The following is a 27,423-nucleotide window of genomic DNA, read 5'->3' as shown; positions in this document are numbered from 1 at the left end:
TGAAAAGGTATGCAGGCTAGTCCAAGTGGCAGCCTGACAGACTTGCTGAGCCGTAGCCTGGTGCCTGAAAGCCCAAGAGGCACCGACAGCTCTGGTCGAGTGTGCCTTGATCCCCGGCGGGGGAGGCACCTGAGAACACTGGTAGGCATCCGAAATGGTCGACCTAATCCAACGGGCTAAGGTCGGCTTAGAAGCAGAGAGGCCCTTACGCCGACCTGTGGTTAGCACAAAAAGAGAGGTGCACCGCCTAAGAGCAGCGAAGCGAGACACATAGATCCGGAGAGCACGCACCAGATCCAGAGTATGCAACGCTTTTTCAAAGCGATGAACAGGAGCCGGACAAAAGGAAGGCAGGGAAATGTCCTGGTTAAGGTGGAAAGGAGAAACCACCTTAGGGAGAAAGTCCGGAGTCGGACAGAGAACCACCTTGTCTTGATGAAAAACCAAAAAAGGTGACTCCGAAGAGAGCGCAGCCAAATCAGAGACTCTGCTGAGGGAAGTTATGGCCACTAGAAAGACCACTTTCTGTGAAACACGAAACAAAGAAACCTCCCTAAGAGGCTCAAAGGGGGGTTTCTGCAAAACCATGAGAACCAAATTGAGGTCCCAGGGATCCAAGGGCCGCCGGTAAGGCGGAATGATGGGAGACGCACCTTGCATGAAGGTGCGGACCTGAGCCAGCCGGGCGAGACGCCGCTGGAACAGCACTGACAGAGCCGAGACTTGTCCCTTGAGAGAGTTGAGGGACAGTCCCAGCTGCAGACCGGACTGTAGAAAAGACAGAAGGGTCGGCAAGGAAAAAGGCCAAGGAGGATGGCCGGAAGAGCGACACCAGGACAGGAAAATTTTCCAAGTCCTGTGATAGATCTTAACTGAATAGGATAACTGAAGTGAGCACTAATATATATATATATTATGAGTGCAAGCCAAAAAAAAGAGAATTTTGTTTACTTACCGTAAATTCTTTTTCTTATAGTTCCGACATGGGAGACCCAGACCATGGGTGTATAGCTTCTGCCTCCGGAGGACACACAAAGTACTACACTAAAAAGTGTAGCTCCTCCCTCCGAGCATATACACTCCTTGGATAACCAAATATAGCCAGTTTAGTGCAAAAGCTGAAGGAGGACATCCACCCACAAGTAGAGATAGAGTAAAACCCGGAATAACCGGAACCTCTGTCTACAACAACAGCCGGTGAAAACACACGGAACAAGAACTGCCAACAGGCAACAGGGAGGGTGCTGGGTCTCGCATGTCGGAACTATAAGAAAAAGAATTTACGGTAAGTAAAGAGAATTTTGTTTACTTACCGTAAATTCTTTTTCTTATAGTTCCGTCATGGGAGACCCAGACCATGGGTGTATAGCTACTGCCCCCGGAGGACACACAAAGTTACTACACTCAAAACGTGTAGCTCCTCCCTCCTAGCATATACACCCCCTGCTAGCCAGTCCTAGCCAGTTTAGTGCAAAAGCTGAAGGAGGACATCCACCCACAAGAAGAGAGAGTAAAATCCGGAAGAGCCGGAACCTCTGTCTACAACAATAACAGCCGGTGAAGACACACGGAACAAGAAACCTGCCAACAGGCAATAGGGAGGGTGCTGGGTCTCCCATGACGGAACTATAAGAAAAAGAATTTACGGTAAGTAAACAAAATTCTCTTTTTCTTTATCGTTCCTATGGGAGACCCAGACCATGGGACGTTCAAAAGCAGTCCATGGGTGGGAATAAACAGACAACTGAGAAGCAGGCAAACCTAACTTCACAAATGGGCGACAGACGCCGGAAAGATGCGTCTGCCCAAGCCCGCGTCTGCCAAAGCATGAGCATGCCTTGGGTAGTGCTTCGAAAAAGTATGCAGACTAATTCGAGCTGCAGTCTGACAGACCTACTGAGCCGTAACCTGGTGCCTGAAAGCCCAAAAAGGCGCCGACAGGTCTGATCAAATGTGCTCTGATCCCCGGCGGGGAAGGCACTTGAGTACACTTGTAGGTCTCCGAAATGGCCGACCTAAGCCAACGAACCAGGGTCGGCTTAGATGCCGAGAGACCGCTACGCTGACTAGCAGTCAGCACCAGAGAGAGGTGCACCGCCTAATAACGGCGGTGCGAGACACATAGATCCGGAGCGCCCGCACCAGATCCAGGATATGCAACGCTTCCTCAAGCGATGAACAGGAGCCGGACAAAAGGAAGGCAGGAAAATTGCCCCGGATAAGGTGGAAGCAGTAACCACCTTAGGGAAAAAAGTCCGGAGTCGGACGGAGACCACCTTGTCTTGATGCAAAAGACCAAAAAAAAGGGGGTGACTCCGAGAGAGTGCAGCCAGAACTCTCTGGCGGGAAAATATAGCCACTAGAAAGACTACTTTCTGTGAAAGATGAAACAAAGAAACCTCCCCAAGAGGCGCAAAGGGGGGTTTCCGGGAACCGGGAGGACCGGATTAAGGTCCCAGGGCTCCATAGGCCGCCGGAAAGGCGGAATGATGTGAGATGCGCCCTTAAAGGAACGCACCGGAGCCAGCCGGACGATACGCCGCTGGCACATACTGACAGAGCCGAGACCTGTCCCTTAATGAGGGATAGTCCTAGCTGTAGACCGGACTGTGGAAGGGACAGGAGGGTCGGCAAGGCCAAAAAGGTCAAAGGACACTTTGGAGCTCGAGTCATAGCGGAGATGACTTCAGGAAGGATACCAGAAGTCGCCAAGATCCGGGACTCAAGAGCTACGCCGTCAATCTGAGAATCCAGAATTCTGATGGAAAAAACGGACCTTTTGAGAAAAGGTCTGGACGGTCCGGAAGATGCCATGGCAACCCAACGGACAGAAGGAGCAGGTCAGAGTACCAAGCCTGCCTGGGTCAGTCTGGAGTATGAGAATGACCCGACGGCCCTCTTTACTGATCTTGCGCAGGACTCTGGACAAGAGGTAGAGGGTAAAATACGTAAAGAGACGAAGCTGGGGTCAAACATGAACCAGTGTGTCTACCGCAAAACCTGAGGATTGTGGACCACGGTTGGACAGCTGAAATAGTCTGCCTCGCAGTTTTCACATCTAGGATGTGGGCTGCGGATACGGTGGACTAGGAGTCCCTTGTCCACTGAAGAATGTTGAGCCGCCAAGATTGCCAGGCGGCTGAGTGTCCCGCCCTGGAAGCTGATGTAGGAAAAACGCTGTCACGTTGTCCGACTGGACTCGAATGTGCCTAGCCGCCAACAGATGGTGAAGGCTTAGAGAGCTAGAAATACAGCTCTGATTTCCAGCACATTGATCCAGAGGGCTGATTCGGACAGAGTCCAAGCGCCCTGCGCTCCACGGTGGAGATATACTGCTCCCAAGGCGGATAGACTAGCATCCTGGTGAGGCTCACCCGGGACGGGGCCAGGAAGGTGCGCTCCTGAGACAGAGTGGCCGAAGCCACCACTGAAACGAGCCTCTGGTCAGTGGCGAAGCCACCACCCCGTGGGAGGAGGGAGTTCGCTTGTACAGCGGAAAACATCCAGTCTCAGAGGACGCAGGAGAAACTGGGCAAGGAATCGCTTCCATTGATGCCACCGTCTGACCAGCACCTGTATATGGTGTCTGATAGAACGACGCCGACCGCCAGCGGAGGGACTACTGATCGACTAAGAGCAGCTTCACAAGTGCCGATAGAGTCTCGAATTGCGTCCCTGAGAACCTCTGGTTCGAAGTCAGAGTGGACTTGGGCAGAAAGACAAGCCACCCGAATAGGTTAGAGTGGCGAGAGTGAGCGAAGCACTCTGCTAAGAGTCAGCACTGGATGAAGCCCCGACAAGAAGGCCGTCCAGGGCAAAAGATCACTGCCAATCCCTAGGGGTGCAGGACCCTAATCACAGCTGCCCCAATGAGAATACTCGAGGGGCCGTGGCTAACCCCAAGGGAAGAGCCACGAATTGGACCACTCCGATTGTCAAAACGTAGTCAACGCTGGTGTGAAACTGCGATTGACCCCTGCAGATAGGCATCTCTGATGCCGATGGCTGCTAGGGAAAATCCTTGGGTTCTTGATTGATCCGGTGAAAAACACACGGAACAAGACCGAGACTCCATGTGAAAACGCCACACCTGACTATGCTTGAAAAGCTAAAGATCCAGGTCGGAAGGCACCGCCCTCTTCGGGGACTAGGAGTAGATTTAAGCAAAAATCTCAGAACCGTTCCCAGTCGGGAACCGGTACAATTACTCCATTGGTCTGCAAGAAATGCCACGGCCTGTGAGAAGGCGGCGGCCTTGGAGCCGGGAGGAGTTGACAGAAAAAATCTGTTTGGCGGGTGGACAGAATTCCATCCTGTAGCCATGGGAGATATAATCCCGCCCCCACTGAACGGAGACGTGTTAGAACCATACGTCGCCAAGTGGAGAGAGCCTGCCACCGACCAAGGAGGTTGTTGGCGTGGCTAGATAGCTCGGAGGAAGCTGGCTCAGTGGCAGCATCTCCTGCGGTCTTCTGAAGACGCAGCTTCGAGCCATTTGGTTCTATGAACCTAGGCCGAGCTAGAGGACGATCAGATGGAGGAACGGAAACCACCGAAACCTCAACTGATTCCTGCCCTGGACAGGTTCCCTGGTTTAGGATTGTGGCGAGGAAGCACACTCCCCGCCAAGAGCTTCCTTAATTTCACCCAGCTTGGTTCCGGGGAAACTGGGCCCACCAAGGGGGAGCCCAGCCAGGAACCTCCATAGAGGCATCTGCCTTCCAATTTCGAAGCCACAGGAGCCTGCGGATAGCGAGGAAGGTAGCCCAGACCACCGCCGTGCGGCGTCTAGCATGGCAGACCTGGCAGAGGATGAAAAGACTGAAGTCTGGAGTTCAGGCAACCGTTTTGGGCATAGAGTCCCTGTGAGAGAATGCATCTCCTCCAGAGAAGCAGAGAAGTTACAAAAAACCGCACTGCTGTAAGCTGAGGAGAACAAGCTCCTGCCGTTCCCATACCGACTTGGCCCAAAGGACAACCGGGCGGACCGCAGAACCTTAAGTGAGGAGCCATCAGCCACTGACATAACGGTCCGGGCTGAGCCACCTGAAGTGAATGAGCCCACTTCTTGACCACCATGGGTGGACAGGGGAAACACAGTCCTCAGAAACACGCTTCATCTCAGAGCGGAGTGAGGTCCAGTACAAAATTAATGTACGGTAGAATCCTATAGAGGTGCCGTCAGCCACTGATACAACTAACCGGGCAGTCTAGACCGGAGTGGCTACCCTCTCTGAAGGGAGGGGGAGACAGGCAGCAGAACCCCGCTGTGGGGTCTGCAGGATAGGCTGTGGGCTTGGACGCAGCGGGCTGAAAACTGGAGTGGTTAAGTAACACACTCCTTGACCTGCTAAAGGTAAACTGTGCCTTTCTGCCAGCGGGGAATACTCCCCTGATCAGGCGGACACAAGAATAATGGACGCAAGCCAATCATTCGCATCTGCGTCACCTACGGACGGATCAATGTACATAAAGTAGCGTCCGTGTCCGCGGTAGAGACATCTTCCTCGTCCGGTGAATCAGCTCGTAATCGGAGCTGCGGGACGGGGAGGACAGGGGACCCTGCGTCTCCCTGTCAGGAGAACGGGGTCTGAGCCCAGAAGGAGAGTCCCTTGTGAGCTTGGCCGAGCGAGCAGAAAACGCCCTGAGAGGGGAACTGCATGCTCAGCAGATGCCGGGACAGCCGACCCCTGGAAATAGGAATCCTATGGGGGTCAGCCACCAAAACCGGAGCAGCTGGAGGGACCATTAATGAGCCCCCATGCTGAGGGGCCACAGTGGTTAGGAGCTCGGTATAGCCGTACGAGACTACCTGCAGTGGATAATAAAGAAACAGCCTGCAGCCTCGCTCTGTGAGACATGCTGCAGAGGTGGGGGCTCTGTCCAGCATGCGTAGAATACCCAAGACAGGGGTTCAGCCTGGGGGGACTCCCACCTAAGAACCATTACAGTGTGCCGGTTCAGGCAATATGAGGTTACATGCAGCACATGTAGAGTACAGCCTTGTAGCTTTGCTGCTAGAGTGAGACATGCTGCTGAGGGGGAGATTCTATGATAAAGAATTAACTCCTTCAGCATGCCTGAGAGTGTCATGCTGCTGAGGAGGAGATTCTATGATAAAGAATTAACTCCTTCAGAATGCCTGAGAGTGTATAAAAAGTGCACAACCAGGGGTTGTGACTTATCAGGCCATATTATGAGTGCCCTCCGGATTCCAAGCCTGGACCCTCAGCCAGTATTCCCTCCCTGTGCTGCAGGGCAGCCAGCGCCGACCAGTGTACTAAGACGCTGGAAAATGGCGCCAGAGTGAGGGGGGGAGGCGGGGGTTAACCCAGGAGCGGGAATCGGAGGGCGAAGGAGATGTACAGGGGAGGGAATCATCACCTCAAAACGGAGCGTCCTCCCCTGTGCAGAGCGGCCGGCGGGCGGCTCTGCAGCGTCCCCCTGCATGCCTGACATGCAGGGGAACGAAACGAAACTAGGCCGCGGCTGAAGCCGGGACCTAAAGTTATGCATGCGGCCGAAAATCAGGCCTCATCGGCGCGGTTTTCAGTAAAAACTGTGGAACCGGCCGGAAACACAGTAAACAAAGCAGCATTATTCAGCAATCACTGTCCCCCCCAATAAAAGTGCCCCACATGCAGAAAGACCCTCTGAATAAACGTCTCTATACTTAGCTTTGAGACGCAGGGTCCAGTCCCTGTGGGGTGGGGGTCAGTGCTCCGTCCAGCAGGGTCCTGCACAAGGGCTGCGGATGGAGGCCGGTCTCCTGCAAGGCAGTGAGAACCGTGTTGGCTCCCACTTCAAATCAGAGCCCCTAAGGGATGTTGAAGGAGCGCGGCATGAAGGGCTCCTGCCCTGAAGTCAACCTTAACAGCACTGCCGCCAGGGGAGTGTGAAGGGACATGCCGGGGGTCCAGTGGACCCGCTTTTCTTCCAAATCTTTGTAAAAAATGAAAAATCAAAAAGGGATGCATGTGTGTGTGTGGATCCTCCTGACACAAAGCAAGAAACTGGCTAGGACTGGCTAGCAGGGGGTGTATATGCTAGGAGGGAGGAGCTACACGTTTTGAGTGTAGTAACTTTGTGTGTCCTCCGGGGGCAGTAGCTATACACCCATGGTCTGGGTCTCCCATAGGAACGATAAAGAAAAACAAAATTCTCTTTTTCTTCATCGTTCCTTATGGGAGACCCAGACCATGGGACGTCTCAAAGCAGTCCATGGGTGGGAATAAACAGAGAACTGAGAAGTAGGCAAAACCTAACTTCACAAATGGGCGACAGCCGCCTGAAGGATGCGTCTGCCCAAGCTCGCATCTGCCGAAGCATGAGCATGCACTTGGTAGTGCTTCGAAAAGGTGTGCAGACTAGACCAAGTGGCAGCCTGACAGACCTGCTGAGCCGTAGCCTGGTGCCTGAAAGCCCAAGAGGCTTCCCCTGTTTAGGATGTACACAATGTTCGAACGTGACTAAGGGCAACTCTTTCACTCACCCACATACCGGTCAGCGTTTTCCCATCAAGGGCCTCTTCACATGCGACTCTTCATATGTCGTTTCTCTCATTAAATGCCCTTGCGGTCTTGGGTATGTTGGGGAGACGACCCAACATATCCGAGACCGCATAAGCAAGCATAAATCCACCATTCGTTGTAAACAGACCCTATTACCTATTCCTTCTCATTTCATTTCACACAATCACTCCATAGCCCAGTTGCGGTACCAGGTTATTGAACATGTTCCCCCAATTCGCAGAGGTGGTAATCGGATCCAGAGACTCAAGTTGCGAGAAGCCTTCTGGATCCACACACTTAAAACCCTGGAGCCCATGGGGCTCAATAGGGAATATGAAATTGTCTGTTGAAATCAGATTCGCTCCTAATGGTTTTTTTGTATATTTTATGAGGTTCTACAGGAGTCCTATCGTACCTCTGGTACTTATCCTTGACTTTACGGTATTCATTTGTCCTTGCATCTTGTACCATTGTTGCACTTTGATATTTTCAATACCATGCCTCACCGTTCTGCATGACCCCACTGTAATGTTCTTCGTATAATGTTGCTCCCATTGTGGCATACTGTATCTTGCTTTGTCACTATAGTGATGTTCTTTAGATCTTACTTATTGATGCATAGTTGTTTGTGATACTATATATATCAGTATTTATTTAATTCCATGTATGTGATTTTACTCATGATTTTAATGATTTTTTCTATCCTTCCCCCCCTTTTTTAGATGTCCTAGAACACCCTCCACACGACCTATTATATGCACTCAGGCCGTCTACTGCTACAGCACGCTCCATAGCTGCGTATCTGTCTCACCAAGGATTCCTTATCTACAAGGAGTAGCACCGTATAATTAAGTTCACCTTTGTTTCTAGTACACAGCGCATGCGCTCGTTCCATGCCGTCCATCTGCGCTCTATGCTCAGGAGCGTGGAATGGGTACTATGCAACGCGCATGCGCAAGCACGTCTCTATAACGTCATGTATTTACCCTCGAGCCTTACACACTGTGGGTGTGTGCCTGGCGCGTGTCTCCCTCCCATGCCCCGCTCCCGGGGGCGTGGCGGCTGCCGCGCGTCATGCTCACGCCCACACGTCACTTCCTTTGACACATCCCACACTGTGTGTGTGTGCCTGGCGCGCGCCGCCCGCTGATGTCCCGCCCACTGGGGGGCGCGGCGGTTGCCGTGCGTCACGCGCACGCCCTCAAGTCCACACTACCTCTCCTGTGTGTGGGTGCCTGGCACGCACCGTCCGCCTATGCTCCGCCCATTGGGGGGCGGGGCGGGGAATGCGCGTCACGCGCACACCCACAGGCTTCTCCACACCTGGAAACAGTAATTCCCACTCCACCAATGGACGCTCACAAGCCGGTATATAGAGGCCCACCTCCCTCACAGTCCCTGGGCTCCCTCCACACACTGGTCATACCACCATGCCGCTTTAGGTAAGATGTTTCCTCTATGCTGCTTTACAATCTTTTTGCTCATTCTTTTCATATTATTTACCCTATATCTTGATGATATTGCAGGTTTTTCCCTGGTGCTCTCACCTTTATTCCAGTGCCTTCTGGTATGTTCCTGCCTCTCTTTGTCTTTCTTTGTCATTTACATACCATTACATTCATTATTATTTCCTTTTTTAGTACCACTGTGGTCATCCTGGCAATCTTTTTACCATACTATGTATGATCAATAATTCTAGCACACATATAACAGTGCCCGTTTGGTATGTATCTTTTACTCTCCTTCCCTGCACTCCTGCTATATATTTTTACACTATATTCTTACACTACATCACCTTTATTGACACTCTTTTCAATTGGCAGCATCTATCCTGTATCCCTGCCTACTGTGTGAGCCCCTTCACATTGTATGCTAGCCCCCTATTGGTACGTAATTTTTCTACAACTACTTTTTCGTCCTTTTAACCTATTCGGCTCATACTATTCATATGTCTTCACACTAGGCACTCTCCTTGTCTGCTTTACATATAGCAACAAATTTCTCCTACTGGAGTATTCCTTAAGTCGACTCTTCTGAGTAAGTCAATCATGGTTCTATCACTCTGCTTCCCCTTTTTTTATATACCTTGTTACATTTAGTGTATCCCTTTTCCTTCTCAGAATCCCTTCCAGTCTTCAGGTTCTGATGCATCTATAAGATTTCTTATCACAACCATCTACCTTAGGTATGTCTCTTATGAGTTTCTGCCTCTTGACTACTCTATACTTTTCTCTTCTTCCTATGCTTCCCTCTCCTCTCTTCTCGGTTTCCCCTTCTTTTTCTTTTTCTTTTTGTCCCCTTTTTTCTCATTCTCTTCTTTTTCCTTTTCTTTTCCTTCTATATCCTCAGATTTTCCTTCTTTCAGTTCTAGCGGTTATATCTTTTTGTTCCACACCCTACACCACGACAATTGTCTCTCATTACCTTCACATTTCCAATCAGGTTATTTCGTGTTTTTTCTTGATGCATTATCATTATGTAAATTGTAAAAAATGTTTTTCTGTTTGTTTTCCCTTGTCATACCATGTTTGTCTTAGTACTCTTGGCCCCTGGTGAAGGCTCCTGTGAGAGCCGCAACGTTGGGCGGTACATTATTTTGGTGAAAAATAAAGAAACTTTGTTCAAGCATATCATACCTGGACTTGTCCTAATTTTTTTCATACACTGTGTGCCGGGACTACTTCCTTGATTGAAAGCCCAAGAGGCACCGACAGCTCTGGTCGAGTGCGCCTTAATCCCCGGCGGGGGAGGCACCTGAGTACATTGGTAGGCATCGGATATGGCCGACCTAATCCAACGAGCTAGGGTCGGTTTAGAAGCCGAGAGACCCTTGCGCTGACCTGTGGTTAGCACAAAAAGAGAGGTGCACCGCCTAAGAGCAGCGGTGCGTGACACATAGATCCGGAGCGCCCGCACCAGATCCAGAGTATGCAACGCTTTCTCAAAGCGATGCACAGGGGCCGGACAAAGGGAAGGCAATGAAATGTCCTGGTTAAGGTGGAAAGGAGACACCACCTTAGGGAGAAAGTCCAGAGTCGGACGGAGAACCACCTTGTCTTGGTGAAAAACCAAAAAGGGTGACTCCGAAGAGAGCGCAGCCAAATCAGAGACTCTCCTGAGAGAAGTTATGGCCACCAGAAAGACCACTTTCTGTGAAAGTCGAAACAAAGAAACCTCCTTAAGAGGCTCAAAGGGGGGTTTCTGTAAGGCCGTGAGGACCAGATTAAGGTCCCAGGGATCCAAAGGCCGCCGATAAGGAGGAATGATGTGAGATGCGCCCTGCATGAAGGTGCGCACTTGAGCCAGTCGGGCGATACGCCGCTGGAACAACACTGACAGAGCCGAGACCTGTCCCTTGAGGGAATTGAGGGACAGTCCTAGCTGCAGACCGGACTGTAGAAAGGACAGGATGGTCGGCAAGGAAAAAGGCCAAGGAGCATGGTCGGAAGAGCGACACCAGGACAGGAAAATTCTCCAAGTCCTGTGGTAAATCCTGGCCGAGGAAGACTTCCGAGCCTGAGTCATAGTGGAGATGACCTCGGAAGGAATGCCTGAAGCCGTCAGGATCCAGGACTCAAGAGCCACGCCGTCAATCTGAGAGCCGCAGAATTCTGGCAGAAAAACTGACCTTGTGAGAGAAGGTCTGGGCGATCCGGGAGATGCCACGGCACCTCTACGGACAGACGGAGCAGGTCTGGGTACCAAGCTCGCCTGGGCCAGTCTGGAGCAATGATTATGACCCGACGGCCCTCCATTCTGATCTTGCGCAGGACTCTGGGCAAGAGAGCTAGAGGGGGAAACACGTAGGCCAGACGGAACTGGGACCAATCCTGAACCAGCGCGTCCGCTGCCAAGGCCTGAGGATCGTGGGAGCGAGCCACGTAAACCGGGACCTTGTTGTTGTGCCGGGATGCCATGAGATCCACTTCCGGAGTGCCCCACTTGCGGCAGATTGACCGGAACACTGCTGGATGCAGGGACCACTCGCCGCTGTCCACGGTTTGACGGCTGAGATAATCTGCCTCCCAGTTTTCTACGCCTGGGATGTGGACTGCGGATATGGTGGACTTGGAGTCCTCCGTCCACTGAAGGATACGTTGAACCTCCAACATTGCTAGGTGGCTGCGAGTCCCGCCCTGGTGATTGATGTAGGCAACTGCTGTCGCGTTGTCTGACTGGACTCGAATGTGCTTGCCCGCCAACAGGTGGTGAAAGGCTACGAGAGCTAGGAGCACCGCTCTGATTTCCAGCACATTGATCGAGAGGGCTGACTCGGACGGAGTCCAAGTGCCCTGTGCTCGGCGGTGGAGACATACCACTCTCCAGCCGGATAGACTGGCATCCGTGGTGAGGATCACTCAGGACGGGGCCAGGAAGGAGCGTCCTGAGACAGAGAGAGGGGCCGAAGCCACCACTGAAGAGAGCTCCTGGTCTGTGGCGACAGAGCCACTAACCTGTGCAAGGAGGAAGGCCGCTTGTCCCAACAGCGGAGAATGTCCAGCTGCAGTGGACGCAGATGGAACTGGGCAAAGGGAACAGCCTCCATTGACGCCACCATCTGACCCAGCAACTGCATCAGGTGCCTGATGGAATAACGGCGGGGCCTCAGCAGAGAGCGCACCGCCAGTTGGAGGGACTGCTGTTTGATTAAGGGCAACTTCACAAGTGCCGGCAGAGTCTCGAAATGCATCCCTAGGTACGTGAGACTCTGGGTCGGAGTCAGAGTGGATTTGGGCAGATTGACAAGCCACCCGAATTGGGCTAGAGTGGCGAGAGTGAGCGAGACACTCCGCTGACAGTCTGCGCTGGATGAAGCCTTGACTAGAAGGTCGTCCAGGTAAGGAATCACTGCCAACCCCTGGAGGTGCAGAACCGCAACCACTGCTGCCATGACCTTGGTGAATACCCGAGGGGCCGTGGCTAACCCGAAGGGAAGAGCCACGAATTGGAAATGTTCCTCTCCGATTGCAAAACGTAGCCAACGCTGGTGTGAAACTGCAATTGGCATGTGCAGATAGGCATCTCTGATGTCGATGGATGCCAGGAAATCCCCTTGGGTCATTGAGGCAATGACTGACCGCAGAGACTCCATGCGAAAATGCCGCACCTGAACATGCTTGTTGAGAAGCTTGAGATCCAGGATGGGCCGGAAGGAACCGTCCTTTTTGGGGACTAGGAAGAGATTTGAGTAGAAACCTCTGAACCATTCCCGGGCGGGAACCGGTACAATTACTCCGTTGGCCTGCAAGGATGCCACGGCCTGAGAGAAGGCGGCGGCCTTGGAGCAGGGGGGGAGTTGACAGAAAAAATCTGTCTGGCGGGTTGGAAGAGAATTCTATCCTGTAGCCGTGGGAGATGATATCCCGCACCCACTGATCGGAGACGTGTTGAAACCACGCGTCGCCAAAGTGGGAGAACCTGCCACCGACTAAGGACGTTGCTGGCGCGGACAGATAGTCAAGAGGAGGCTGCCTTAGTGGCAGCAGCTCCTGCGGTCTTCTGTGGACGCGCTTTTGTGCGCCAGTTGGATTTTTGGTCCTTGGCTGAGTTAGTGGACGAGGCCGAGGGCTTAGAGGACGACCAGTTGGAGGAACGAAAGGAACGAAACCTCGACTGATTCCTACCCTGGACAGGTTTCCTGGTTTTGGTTTGTGGCATGGAAGTACTCTTCCCGCCAGTAGCTTCCTTAATAATTTCATCCAGCTGTTCACCGAACAGCCTGGACCCAGCAAAAGGGAGTCCAGCAAGGTACTTCTTTGAAGAAGCATCTGCCTTCCACTCGAAGCCACAAGATCCTGCGGATAGCGAGGGAATTAGCCGAAGCCACCGCAGTGCGGTGAGAAGCCTCCAGCATGGCAGACATGGCATAGGATGAAAAAGCTGAAGCTTGGGAAGTTAAGGAAACCATTTCGGGCATAGATTCCCTGGCGAGGGAATGCATCTCCTCTAGAGAAGCAGAGATGGCTTTGAGAGCCCACACTGCTGCAAAAGTTGGGGAGAGCGAGGCCCCTGCCGCCTCATATACAGATTTGGCCAGAAGGTCAACCTGGCGGTCAGTGGAATCCTTAAGAGAGGTGCCATCAGCCACTGATCCAACGGTCCGGGTTGAGAGTCTAGACACCGGGGGGTCTACCTTTGGTGAATGAGCCCACTCCTTGACCACCTCAGGTGGAAAGGGAAAACGGTCAACAGAACCACGCTTTGGGAAGCGTTTGTCAGGACAGGCCCTAGGCTTGGTCACAGCGGCCTGAAAACTGGAGTGGTTAAAGAACACACTCTTTGTCCTCTTAGGCGAGGTAAACTGGTGCTTTTCTGCCAGAGAGGGTTGCTCCTCTGATACTGGCGGATTGAGATCCAGTACAGAATTAATGGACGCAATCAAATCACTAACATCTGAGTCACTTTCGGACAGATCAATGGGGCACAAGAAGTTAGCCTCCGAGCCCCCTGTAAAGGCATCCTCCTCGTCCTGCGAGTCAGCTTCTGAAAAAGAGCCGCGGGACGAGGAAGGAGAGGGAGCCCTGCGTCTCCTTTTAGGAGGACGGGGTCTGAGACCAGATGATGAATCCTCTGTGAGCTCCGGTCCTGAGAGAGCCCTAGCAGCAGAGGCACCCTGTGAAGGGGGCTGATGCATGTTCAGCAAAGTCCTGGACAGCTGTCCCATGGAGTCGGCAAAAGACTATGAGATAGACCTAGATAAGGATTCTACCCAAGCCGGGGGTTCAGCCACAGGAGCCGGAGCAGCCGGAGAGACCACTGGGGGTGCGATTCCAGGCTGAGGCATCGTCAGGTTAGAGCAGGCATCACAATGTGGATAGGTGCTCGGTTCAGGCAGTAGGAGCTTACATGCAGTGCATACTGAATACAGCTTTGGAGCCTTGCTCCTCGTGTGAGACATGCTGCTGGAGTGGGGGCTCTGCCAGAATGACCCCCCAGAGAGTATATACAGAGGTCCACAACCAGAGGTTGTGGCTTACCAGACCGCTGGAGCTGTGTTGTGTGCCCTCCAGATCCCAAAGTCCGGACCCCCAAGCACCTCAGCAGGGATGCTGCAGACCAGTGCTGATCGCAGGGAAAAACGCTGAGAAAATGGCCGCCGGAGCGAAGAGAGGGGGCGGGACTCACTCTGGGAGCGGGATCTGGAGGGCCATAGAGACTTACAGGGGAGGAGACATGTACTCAGTGAGGAGTGTCCCTCCCCTGTGCAGAACGGCCGCTGGACGGAGCCGCGCTGTCCCTCTGCATGAATGACATGCGAGGGCAGTGAAACTGAAAGTAGGCCTCCGGCGAAGCCGGGGCCTAAATTTGAGCGGTGCGGCCGGCGCGCAGGCACCATCGGCGCGGTTCTCAGGCGACAGCCAGAGAACCCGCCGGAAATGTCATAAAACTCACTCAGCACACTCTCCCACAACAATAAAGTACAGGGACCCCCAATATATAAACGTCTCAGGTACTTAGCTTGCTGAGACGCAGGGTTCCAAGTCCCTGGGGATGAGTGCTCCGGTCCAGCAGGATCCTGAAGGGCTGCGGATGGAGACCGGTCTCCTGCCAAGCATGGAGACCGTGCTGGCTCCCACTTCAAGCCAGAGCCCAGGAGGGATGGTGAAGGAGCGCGGCATGTAAGGCTCCAGCCTTGGAATCAACCTTAACAGCACCGCCGACACAGTGGGGTGAGAAGGGACATGCCGGGGGTCCAGGCTTGGACCCGCTTTTCTTCAAACTCTTTCCAAAAATGAAAAATCAGATGAGGATGCATGTGTGGATGTATGCCTCCTGAACACAAAGCGATAAACTGGCTAGATCTGCTTCTCCAGGGGGTGTATAAGCTCAGAGGGAGGAGCTACACTTTTGAGTGTAGTACTTTGTGTGTCCTCCGGAGGCAGAAGCTATACACCCAATGTCTGGGTCTCCCATAGGAACGATAAAGAAAATACCAAGTAGTGCAGTAGAAATTAAGTGGGGGCAGAAGTGGCGGTTGCCCAGGGCCCCCACTCAGAAGGGCCACAGACTTACTGCCACTGCTAACTATATTGGAGGAGCCCGGATAAGGAGAGTATATGATGTTTTTTATTTTTATTAACACGTGTGATGGGACAGTGTGAGCATCATGAAGCATTGGGAGACCCCCATACATTGCAGGGCGTAATGTGAGGGGCCATTATACATTGTGGGGGCCTTTATACATCATGGGAGCAAATGCGGGGTCATTATCCAATGTGGGATCTAATTTGGGGTCATTATAAAGTTTGGTACTTAATGCAAAGGCCATTATACAGTTTGGGGCCTAGCGTGAGAGCTAATGTTGAGGGTTGTTGAACTTTTGGGGCTATTATATAGTGTGGGAAATACTGTGGGGGCCGTCACAAACTGCAGAGATTACTTAGGGGGCCGTTATAGAGTAAGGGAGGGTCAATATATAGTTTGGGGGGGGGGGCACTGTGGGGACCATTAAACATGAGTTGGCTACTGTCGGGCCATTATACTGTGCTTTGGGTGAGATCTGGGCCCATCATACTGTGTATAGATGAAATGTGTGCCCACCATACTGTGTACGGAATAGCTGTGGTCCCATTATATTGTGTAGGGTGGATGCATGGTCCCATCATACTGTGTATAGGGGAGCTGTGGACCCATCATACTGTGTATAGGGGAGCTGTGGACCCATCATACTGTGTATAGGGGAGCTGTGGACCCATCATACTGTGTATAGGGGAGCTGTGGGACCATCATACTGTGTATAGGGGAGCTGTGGGGCCATCATATTGTGTATAGGGGAGCTGTGAGCCCATCATACTGTGTATAGGGGAGCTGTGGGACCATCATACTGTGTATAGGGGAGCTGTGGGACCATCATACTGTGTATAGGGGAGCTGTGGGCCCATCATATTGCGTATAGGGGAGCTTTGGGACCATCATACTGTGTATAGGGGAGCTGTGGGCCCATCATTCTGTGTATAGGGGAGCTGTGGGCCCATCATACTGTGTATAGGGGAGCCGTGGGCCCATCATATTGCGTATAGGGGAGCTGTGGGCCCCTCATACTGTGTATAGAGCTGTGGGCCCATCATACTGTGTATAGGGGAGCTGTGGGACCATCATACTGTGTATAGGGGAGCTGTGGGCCCATCATATTGCGTATAGGGGAGCTGTGGACCCATTATACTATGTATAGGGGAGCTGTGGAACCATCATACTGTGTATAGGGGAGCTGTGGGGCCATCATACTGTGTATAGGGGAGCTGTGGGGCCATCATACTGTGTATAGGGGAGCTGTGGGGCCATCATACTGTTTATAGGGGAGCTGTGGGGCCATCATACTGTGTATAGAGGCGCTGCGGGCCCATCATACTGTGTATAGGGGAGCTGTGGGCCCATCATACTGTGTATATGGGAGCTGTGGGCCCATCATACTGTATATAGGGGAGCTGTGGACCCATCATACTGTGTATAGGGGAGCTGTGGGCCCATCATACTGTGTATAGGGGAGCTGTGCACCCATCATACTGTGTATTAGAAAGGACGTCATCTGTAAGTCACTATCTATAACTGTAATCTCTTCTATATTCTGCAGGACTGGTTTCTACCACTATATAGGAGGTAATATCAGTGTTGGTCTGCTGAGGGTCCCCTATACCCAATTACAAAAAAGAAGGGAATTTTGTTACTTACCGTAAATTCCTTTTCTTCTAGCTCCTATTGGGAGACCCAGACGATTGGGTGTATAGCTACTGCCTCCGGAGGCCACACAAAGCATTACACTAAAAAGTGTAAGGCCCCTCCCCTTCTGGCTATACACCCCCCGTGGGAACACGGGATGCTCAGTTTTAGTGCTAAAGCAAGAAGGAGGAAAGCCAATAACTGGTTTAAACAAATTCACTCCGAGTAACATCGGAGAACTGAAAACCGTTCAACATGAACAACATGTGTACCCGAAAAAAACAAAAATCCCGAAGGACAACAGGGCGGGTGCTGGGTCTCCCAATAGGAGCTAGAAGAAAAGGAATTTACGGTAAGTAACAAAATTCCCTTCTTCTTCGGCGCTCCATTGGGAGACCCAGACGATTGGGACGTCCAAAAGCAGTCCCTGGGTGGGTAAAGAAATACCTCATGTTAGAGCTGCAAAGACAGCTCTCCCCTACGGGGAGACAACTGCCGCCTGCAGGACTCTTCTACCTAGGCTGGCGTCCGCCGAAGCATAGGTATGCACCTGATAATGTTTGGTGAAAGTGTGCAGACTCGACTAGGTAGCTGCCTGGCACACCTGTTGAGCCGTAGCCTGGTGTCGTAATGCCCAGGACGCACCCACGGCTCTGGTTGAGTGGGCCTTTAGCCCTGAAGGAACCGGAAGCCCAGCAGAACGGTAGGCTTCAAGAATTGGTTCTTTGATCCATCGAGCCAGGGTGGCTTTGGAAGCCTGCGACCCTTTGCGCTTACCAGCGACAAGGACAAAGAGTGCATCCGAGCGGCGCAGGGGCGCCGTGCGGGAAATGTAGATTCTGAGTGCTCTCACCAGATCTAACAAATGTAAATCCTTCTCATACCGATGAACTGCATGAGGACAAAAGGAAGGCAATGAGATATCCTGATTTAGATGAAAAGAGGATACCACCTTAGGGAGAAACTCCTGAATGGGGCGCAGCACTACCTTGTCCTGGTGGAAGACCAGGAAAGGAGCCTTGGATGACAGCGCTGCTAGCTCAGACACTCTCCGAAGAGATGTGATCGCTACCAGAAAAGCCACTTTCTGTGATAGTCGAGAAAGTGAAACATCCCTCAGAGGCTCGAAGGGCGGCTTCTGGAGAGCAACTAGTACCCTGTTCAGATCCCATGGATCTAACGGCCGCTTGTACGGGGGTACGATATGACAAACCCCCTGCAGGAACGTGCGCACCTTAGAAAGTCGTGCTAGACGCTTCTGAAAAAAGACGGATAGCGCCGAGACTTGCCCTTTAAGGGAGCCGAGCGACAAACCTTTTTCTAACCCAGATTGCAGGAAAGAAAGAAAAGTAGGCAATGCAAATGGCCAGGGAGACACTCCCTGAGCCGAGCACCAGGATAAGAATATCTTCCACGTTCTGTGGTATATCTTAGCAGACGTGGGCTTCCTAGCCTGTCTCATGGTGGCAACGACCCCTTGGGATAATCCTGAAGACGCTAGGATCCAGGACTCAATGGCCACACAGTCAGGTTCAGGGCCGCAGAATTCCGATGGAAAAACGGCCCTTGGGACAGTAAGTCTGGTCGGTCTGGTAGTGCCCACGGTTGGCCGACCGTGAGATGCCACAGATCCGGGTACCACGACCTCCTCGGCCAGTCTGGGGCGACGAGTATGACGCGGCTGCAATCGGATCTGATCTTGCGTAGCACTCTGGGCAAGAGTGCCAGAGGTGGAAAAACATAAGGGAGCCGGAACTGCGACCAATCTTGCACCAAGGCGTCTACCGCCAGAGCTCTTTGATCGCGAGACCGCGCCATGAAGGTCGGGACCTTGTTGTTGTGCCGAGACGCCATTAGGTCGACATCCGGCACCCCCCAGCGGTGACAGATTTCCTGAAACACGTCTGGGTGAAGGGACCACTCCCCTGCGTCCATACCCTGGCGACTTAGGAAGTCTGCTTCCCAGTTTTCCACGCCCGGGATGTGAACCGCGGATATGGTGGATGCTCTGTCCTCCACCCACATCAGAATCCGCCGGACTTCCTGGAAGGCTTGCCGACTGCGTGTCCCTCCTTGGTGGTTGATGTATGCCACCGCTGTGGAGTTGTCCGACTGAATTCGGATCTGCTTTCCTTCCAGCCACTGCTGGAAGGCTAGTAGGGCCAGATACACTGCCCTGATTTCCAGAACATTGATCTGAAGGGTGGACTCCTGCTGAGTCCACGTACCCTGAGCCCTGTGGTGGAGAAAAACTGCTCCCCACCCTGACAGACTCGCGTCCGTCGTGACTACTGCCCAGGATGGGGGTAGGAAGGATCTTCCCTGTGATACAGAGGTGGGAAGAAGCCACCACTGCAAAGAGTCCTTGGTCGTCTGGGAAAGGGAGACTTCCCTGTCCAGGGATGTTGACTTCCCCGTCCCATTGGCGGAGAATGTCCCACTGAAGTGGGCGCAGATGAAACTGCGCAAACGGGACTGCCTCCATTGCTGCCACCATCTTCCCTAGGAAGTGCATGAGGCGCCTTAAGGGGTGCGACTGACCTTGAAGGAGAGACTGCACCCCTGTCTGCAGTGACCGCTGCTTGTCCAGCGGAAGCTTCACTATCGCTGAGAGAGTATGAAACTCCATGCCAAGATACGTTAGTGATTGGGTCGGTGACAGATTGGACTTTGAAAAGTTGATGATCCACCCGAAAGTCTGGAGAGTCTCCAGCGCAACATTCAGGCTGAGTTGGCATGCCTCTTGAGAGGGTGCTTTGACAAGCAGATCGTCTAAGTAAGGGATCACCGAGTGTCCCTGAGAGTGCAAGATTGCTACCACTGCCGCCATGACCTTGGTGAAAACCCGTGGGGCTGTCGCCAGACCAAATGGCAGAGCTACGAATTGTAGATGGTCGTCTCCTATCACGAAACGTAGAAAGCGTTGGTGCTCTGTAGCAATCGGCACGTGGAGATAAGCATCTTTGATGTCTATTGATGCAAGGAAATCTCCTTGAGACATTGAGGCAATGACGGAGCGGAGGGATTCCATCCGGAACCGCCTGGCGTTCACATGCTTGTTGAGCAGTTTTAGGTCCAGAACAGGACGGAATGAGCCGTCCTTTTTTGGCACCACAAAGAGATTGGAGTAAAAACCTTGCCCTTGTTCCTAAAGAGGGACAGGGATCACCACTCCTTCTGCTCTTAGAGAGCCCACCGCCTGCAGAAGGGCATCTGCTCGGTCGGGATGTGGGGAAGTTCTGAAGAACCGAGGCGGAGGACGAGAACTGAACTCTATCCTGTACCCGTGAGACAAAATGTCTGTTACCCACCGGTCCTTGACCTGTGGCAGCCAAATGTCGCAAAAGCGGGAGAGCCTGCCACCGACCGAGGATGCGGAGAGAGGAGGCCGAAAGTCATGAGGCAGCCGGCTTGGAAGCGGGTCCTCCGGTTGCTTTCTTGGGGCGTGAGTGAGCCCGCCAGGCATCTGAGCTCCTTTGCTCCTTCTGAGTCCCTTTGGACGAGGAGAATTGGGGCTTGCCCGAGCCTCGAAAGGACCGAAACCTCGACTGCCACTTCCTCTGTTGAGGTTTGCTTGATCTGGGCTGGGGTAAGGAGGAGTCCTTACCTTTGGACTGTTTAATGATTTCAGCCAATTGCTCACCAAACAGTCTGTCTCCAGATAGCGGCAAGCTGGTTAAACATTTCTTGGAAGCAGAATCTGCTTTCCATTCCTTTAACCACAAGGCTCTGCGCAAAACCACAGAGTTGGCGGACGCCATTGAGGTACGGCTCGTAGAGTCCAGTACTGCATTGATAGCGTATGTCGCAAACGCAGACATTTGCGTAGTTAAGGACGCCACCTGCGGCACTGCTGGACGTATGATAGAGTCCACCTGTGCCAGACCAGCGGAAATAGCTTGGAGTGCCCACACGGCCGCGAATGCTGGAGCAAACGACGCGCCGATAGCTTCATAGACAGATTTCAACCACAGGTCCATCTGTCTGTCATTGGCATCTTTAAGTGAAGCCCCATCCTCCACTGCAACTATGGATCTAGCCGCAAGCCTGGATATTGGGGGATCCACCTTTGGACACTGGGTCCAGCGTTTGACCACGTCAGGGGGAAAGGGATAACGGGTATCCTTAAGACGTTTGGAGAAACGCTTGTCTGGATAAGCGTGGTGTTTCTGGACTGCTTCTCTGAAGTCAGAGTGGTCCAGAAAAGTACTCAATTTACGCTTGGGATACCGAAAATGGAACTTCTCCTGCTGTGCAGCTGCCTCCTCTGCTGAAGGGGCTGGGGGAGAAATATCCAACAGTCTATTGATGGCCGCTATAAGGTCATTTACCATTGCGTCACCATCAGGGGTATCTAGATTGAGAGCGGTGTCAGGATTAGACTCCTGATCACCCACCTCTGTCTCCTCATACAGAGACTCTTCTCGTTGAGACCCTGACCAGTGTGATGACGTCGAGGGTCTTTCCCAGCGAGCTCGCTTAGGCTGCCTGGGACTGTCATCCGAGTCAGAGTCTTCAGCCTGTGATGCCTGGGACCCCCTTGAAGTACGGATTAGTTCCAACTGAGGGGGACCGGGGAGCATAGACACAGCCGTGTCCATGGTCTGAGAAACTGGCCTGGACTGCAAGGTCTCCAGGATTTTTGTCATAGTCACAGACATCTTATCAGCAAAAATTGCAAATTCTGTCCCCGTCACCGGGGCAGGGTTCACAGGCGTCTCTGCCTGGGCCACTACTACCATAGACTCTGGCTGCCGAAGTGGCACAGGGATTGAACATTGCACACAATGGGGGTCATTGGAACCTGCCGGTAGATTAGCCCCACATGCGACACAAGCAGTGCATACCGCCTGTGCCTTGGCACCCTTGCGTTTTGCGGATGACATGTTGTCTCCTCAGAGCAATATAGGGTATAAGCCAAGAAGCGACCTAACAGTGCAATATAAATATATATGGTACAGGGAAAAAGTGCACCAAATAACACTGAGGCACTAGTGGGGCCAGCACTTATGTGCAGCTTACCGCCCGCATAAACGCGGGTGTGTGGTCGCCAGAGTCCCTTGTCTGAGTCCCCCAGAGCCTGTGTCCGTTCTCCAGCCAGACTGCATGCAGGAATGGCTGCCGGCGTCCTGTGGAGAGGGGCGGGCCCTGGGCGTGTTTAGACCAAGAGCGGGAAACTTGCGTCCCCACTGTGTCCAGTGAGAGGGCTGGAGTATGTAAATAAGACTCCAGCCCTCGGCGCTGACTATAGAACAGCGTCTCTCCCTTTCCCTGATTGACAGGGAGGGGGCGGGAACGAAGCGGAGCTAGGCCGCAAAAGCCGGGGACTAGATTTATGAGCGCTGCCGCCGTAAAAGCGCGGTCAGCGCGAGTCCCCGGCGCACTACAAGTCCCAGCCGCGCCGCCGCTCCCGGAGCGGCCGGCGCGGTAGTTCCCAACACATAAAGTCACTCAGCTAAGCTGCAGTGACTAACCCGAGCGCGCAGCGCTACTGCCCCCGGCGCACTAGCACACCCAGCAAGTCTGGAGTGTGCGTGGCCTGTCTGTGCGGGGACACAGAGTACCTGAATGTTGCAGGGCCTTGTCCCTGACGGTACTCAGCTCCTCCAGCAGGTTCTCTGGGTCTGTGGATGGAGCCCGGCCTCAGGGTTTGGGGGCCGGTAAGATCCCACTTCCACAGAGCCCCTTAGGGGGATGGGGAAGGAAAGCAGCATGTGGGCTCCAGCCTCCGTACCCGCAATGGGTACCTCAACCTTAACAAACCGCAAGTGGGGTGAGAAGGGAGCATGCTGGGGACCCTATATGGGCCCTCTTTTCTTCCATCCGATATAGTCAGCAGCTACTGCTGACTAAATAGTGGAGCTATGCGTGGATGTCTGACCTCCTTCGCACAAAGCTTGAAAACTGAGCATCCCGTGTTCCCACGGGGGGTGTATAGCCAGAAGGGGAGGGGCCTTACACTTTTTAGTGTAATGCTTTGTGTGGCCTCCGGAGGCAGTAGCTATACACCCAATCGTCTGGGTCTCCCAATGGAGCGCCGAAGAAATAGACAGTTTGCACTGTGAAATGCTAAAGAATGCAAATCATTAATGTAAGAATATAGACATGCATTACTGCTAAAGGAAATCTAAGAAAAAATTAGATATTTAACATACAAAAAAGAGAATTTTGTTTACTTACCGTAAATTCTTTTTCTTATAGTTCCGTATTGGGAGACCCAGACATTGTGTGTCCTCCAGAGGCAGAAGCTATACACCCAAAGTACTACACTCAAAAGTGTAGCTCCTCCCTCTGAGCTTATACACCCCCTGGAGAACCAGATCTAGCCAGTTTAGTGCAAAAGCTGAAGGAGAATAGCCACCCACAAGTAAAGACAGAGCAAGAACCGGAACAACCGGAGCCTCTGTCTACGACAACAGCCGGTGATAACACGCGGAACAAGAAACTGCCAACAGGCAACAGGGAGGGTGCTGGGTCTCCCAATACGGAACTATAAGAAAAAGAATTTACGGTAAGTAAACAAAATTCTCTTTTTCTTTATCGTTCCTATGGGAGACCCAGACATTGGGACGTCTCAAAGCAGTCCATGGGTGGGAACAAACAGAAAAACTGAGAAGTAGGCGGAGCCTAACTTCACAAGTGGGCGACAGCCGCCTGAAGGATGCGTCTGCCCAAGCTCGCATCTGCCGAAGCATGAGCATGCACTTGGTAATGCTTTGAAAAGGTATGCAGGCTAGTCCAAGTGGCAGCCTGACAGACTTGCTGAGCCGTAGCCTGGTGCCTTAAAGCCCAAGAGGCACCGACAGCTCTGGTCGAGTGTGCCTTGATCCCCGGCGGGAGAGGCACCTGAGAACACTGGTAGGCATCCGAAATGGTTGACCTAATCCAACGGGCTAAGGTCGGCTTAGAAGCAGAGAGGCCCTTACGCCGACCTGTGGTTAGCACAAAAAGAGAGGTGCACCGCCTAAGAGCAGCGGTGCGAGACACATAGATCCGGAGCGCCCGCACCAGATCCAGAGTATGCAACGGTTTTTCAAAGCGATGAACAGGAGCCGGACAAAAGGAAGGTAGGGTAATGTCCTGGTTAAGGTGGAAAGGAGAAACCACCTTAGGGAGAAAGTCCGGAGTCGGACGGAGAGCCACCTTGCCTTGATGAAAAACCAAAAAAGGTGACTCCGAAGAGAGCGCAGCTAAATCAGAGACTCTCCTGAGGGAAGTTATGGCCACTAGAAAGACCACCTTCTGTGAAAGACGAAACAAAGAAACCTCCCTAAGAGGCTCAAAGGGGGGTTTCTGCAAAACCGTGAGAACCAAGTTGAGGTCCCAGGGATCCAAGGGCCGCCGGTAAGGCGGGATGATGTGAGACGCACCTTGCATGAAGGTGCGGACCTGAGCCAGCCGGGCGATACGCCGCTGGAACAGAACTGACAAAGCTGAGACTTGTCCCTTGAGAGAGTTGAGGGATAGTCCTAGCTGCAGACCGGACTGTAGAAAAGACAGAAGGGTCGGCAAGGAAAAAGGCCAAGGAGAATGGCCGGAAGAGTGACACCAGGACAGGAAAATCTTCCAAGTCCTGTGATAGATCTTGGCAGAGGAAGACTTACGGGCCCGAGTCATAGTGGAGATGACTTCAGGGGGGGATACCAGAAGCCGTCAAGATCCAGGACTCAAGAGCCACGCCGTCAACCTGAGAGCCGCAGAATTCTGGCGGAAAAACGGACCTTGTGAGAGAAGGTCTGGACGGTCCGGAAGATGCCACGGCACCTCTACGGACAGATGGAGCAGGTCTGGGTACTAAGCTCGCCTGGGCCAGTCCGGAGCAATGAGGATGACTCGACGGCCCTCCATTCTGATCTTGCGCAGAACTCTGGGCAAGAGAGCTAGAGGGGGAAACACGTAGGACAGACGAAACTGGGACCAGTCTTGAACCAGAGCGTCCCCTGCAAAGGCCTGAGGATCGTGGGAGCGAGCCACGTAAACCGGAACCTTGTTGTTGTGACGGGATGCCATTAGGTCCACTTCCGGAGTGCCCCACTTGCGGCAGATTGACTGAAACACTGCCGGATGCAGGGACCACTCGCCACTGTCCACGGTTTGACGGCTGAGATAATCTGCTTCCCAGTTTTCCACGCCTGGGATGTGGACTGCGGATATGGTGGACTTGGAGTCCTCCGTCCATTGAAGGATGCGTTGTACCTCCAACATTGCCAGGCGGCTGCGTGTCCCGCCTTGGTGATTGATGTAGGCAACCGCTGCCGCGTTGTCTGACTTGACTCGGATGTGCTTGCCCGCCAACAGGTGGTGAAAGGCTAGGAGAGCTAGAAGCACAGCTCTGGTTTCCAGCACATTGATCGAGAGGGTTGACTCGGACGGAGTCCAAGTGCCCTGCGCTCGGTGGTGGAGACATACCGCTCCCCAGCCGGATAGACTGGCATCCGTGGTGAGGATCACCCAGGACGGGGCCAGGAAGGAGCGCCCCTGAGACAGAGAGAGGGGCCGAAGCCACCACTGAAGAGAGCTCCTGGTCTGTGGCGACAGAGCCACTAGCCTGTGCAAGGAGGAAGGCCGCTTGTCCCAACAGCGGAGAATGTCCAGCTGCAGAGGACGCAGAAGGAACTGGGCAAAGGGAACAGCCTCCATTGACGCCACCATCTGACCCAGCACCTGCATCAGGTGCCTGATGGAATAACGGCGGGGCCTCAGCAGAGAGCGCACCGCCAGTTGGAGGGACTGCTGTTTGACTAAGGGCAGCTTCACAAGTGCTGGCAGAGTCTCGAACTGCATCCCTAGGTACGTGAGACTCTGGGTCGGAGTCAGAGTGGATTTGGGCAGATTGACAAGCCACCCGAATTGGGCTAGAGTGGCGAGAGTGAGCGAGACACTCCGCTGACAGTCTGCGCTGGATGAAGCCTTGACTAGAAGGTCGTCCAGGTAAGGAATCACTGCCAACCCCTGGAGGTGCAGAACCGCAACCACTGCTGCCATAACCTTGGTGAATACCCGAGGGGCCGTGGCTAACCCGAAGGGGAGAGCCACGAATTGGAAATGTTCCTCTCCGATTGCAAAACGTAGGCAACGCTGGTGTGAAACTGCAATTGGCACGTACAGATAGGCATCTCTGATGTCGATGGATGCCAGGAAATCCCCTTGGGTCATTGAGGCAATGACTGATCGCAGAGACTCCATGCGAAAATACCGCACCTGAACATGCTTGTTGAGAAGCTTGAGATCCAGGATGGGCCGGAAGGAACCGTCCTTTTTGGGAACTAGGAAGAGATTTGAGTAGAAACCTCTGAACCGTTCCCGGACGGGAACCGGTACAATTATTCCATTGGCCTGCAAGGATGCCACGGCCTGAGAGAAGGCGGCAGCCTTGGAGCAGGGGGGAGTTGACAGAAAAAATCTGTTTGGCGGGCTGGAAGAGAATTCTATCCTGTAGCCGTGGGAGATGATATCCCGCACCCACTGATCGCAGACGTGTTGAAACCACACGTCGCCAAAGTGGGAGAGCCTGCCACCGACTAAGGACGTTGCTGGCGCGGACAGATAGTCAAGAGGAGGCTGCCTTAGTGGCAGCAGCTCCTGCGGTCTTCTGTGGACGCGCTTTTGTGCGCCAGCTGGATTTTTGGTCCTTGGCTGAGTTAGTGGACGAGGCCGAGTGCTTAGAGGATGACCAAATGGAGGAACGAAAGGAACGAAGCCTCGACTGATTCCTACCCTGGACAGGTTTCCTGGTATTGGTTTGTGGCATGGAAGTACTCTTCCCGCCAGTAGCCTCCTTAATAATTTCATCCAGCTGTTCACCGAACAGCCTGGACCCAGCAAAAGGGAGTCCAGCAAGGAACTTCTTCGAGGAAGCATCTGCCTTCCACTCTCGAAGCCACAGGATCCTGCGGATAGCGAGGGAATTAGCCGAAGCCACCGCAGTGCGGTGAGAAGCCTCCAGAATGGCAGACATGGCATAGGATGAAAAAGCTGAAGCTTGGGAAGTTAAGGAAACCATTTCGGGCATAGATTCCCTGGCGAGGGAATGCATCTCCTCTAGAGAAGCAGAGATGGCTTTGAGAGCCCACACTGCTGCAAAAGTTGGGGAGAGCGAGGCCCCTGCCGCCTCATATACAGATTTGGCCAGAAGGTTGACCTGGCGGTCAGTGGAATCCTTAAGAGAGGTGCCATCAGCCACTGATCCAACGGTCCGGGCTGAGAGTCTAGACACCGAGGGGTCTACCTTTGGTGAATGAGCCCACTCCTTGAC

At 53.0% G+C, this 27,423-nt stretch overlaps 1 protein-coding gene across 1 annotated transcript in view; it reads right to left on the bottom strand.

Annotated features, from left to right (window-relative positions):
• Positions 1-27,423, bottom strand: part of ATP13A1 (ATPase 13A1) — a 186,602-nt gene that overhangs the window by 17,298 nt on the left and 141,881 nt on the right. The gene's annotated exons all lie outside the window — the stretch shown is intronic.

This window comes from Anomaloglossus baeobatrachus, chromosome 4 (genome assembly GCF_048569485.1).
Source record: "Anomaloglossus baeobatrachus isolate aAnoBae1 chromosome 4, aAnoBae1.hap1, whole genome shotgun sequence".
NCBI classification, from domain to species: Eukaryota; Metazoa; Chordata; class Amphibia; order Anura; family Aromobatidae; genus Anomaloglossus; species Anomaloglossus baeobatrachus.
Note: the sequence above shows the minus strand (reverse complement) of the source record. Positions and strands in the feature narration are given on the sequence as shown.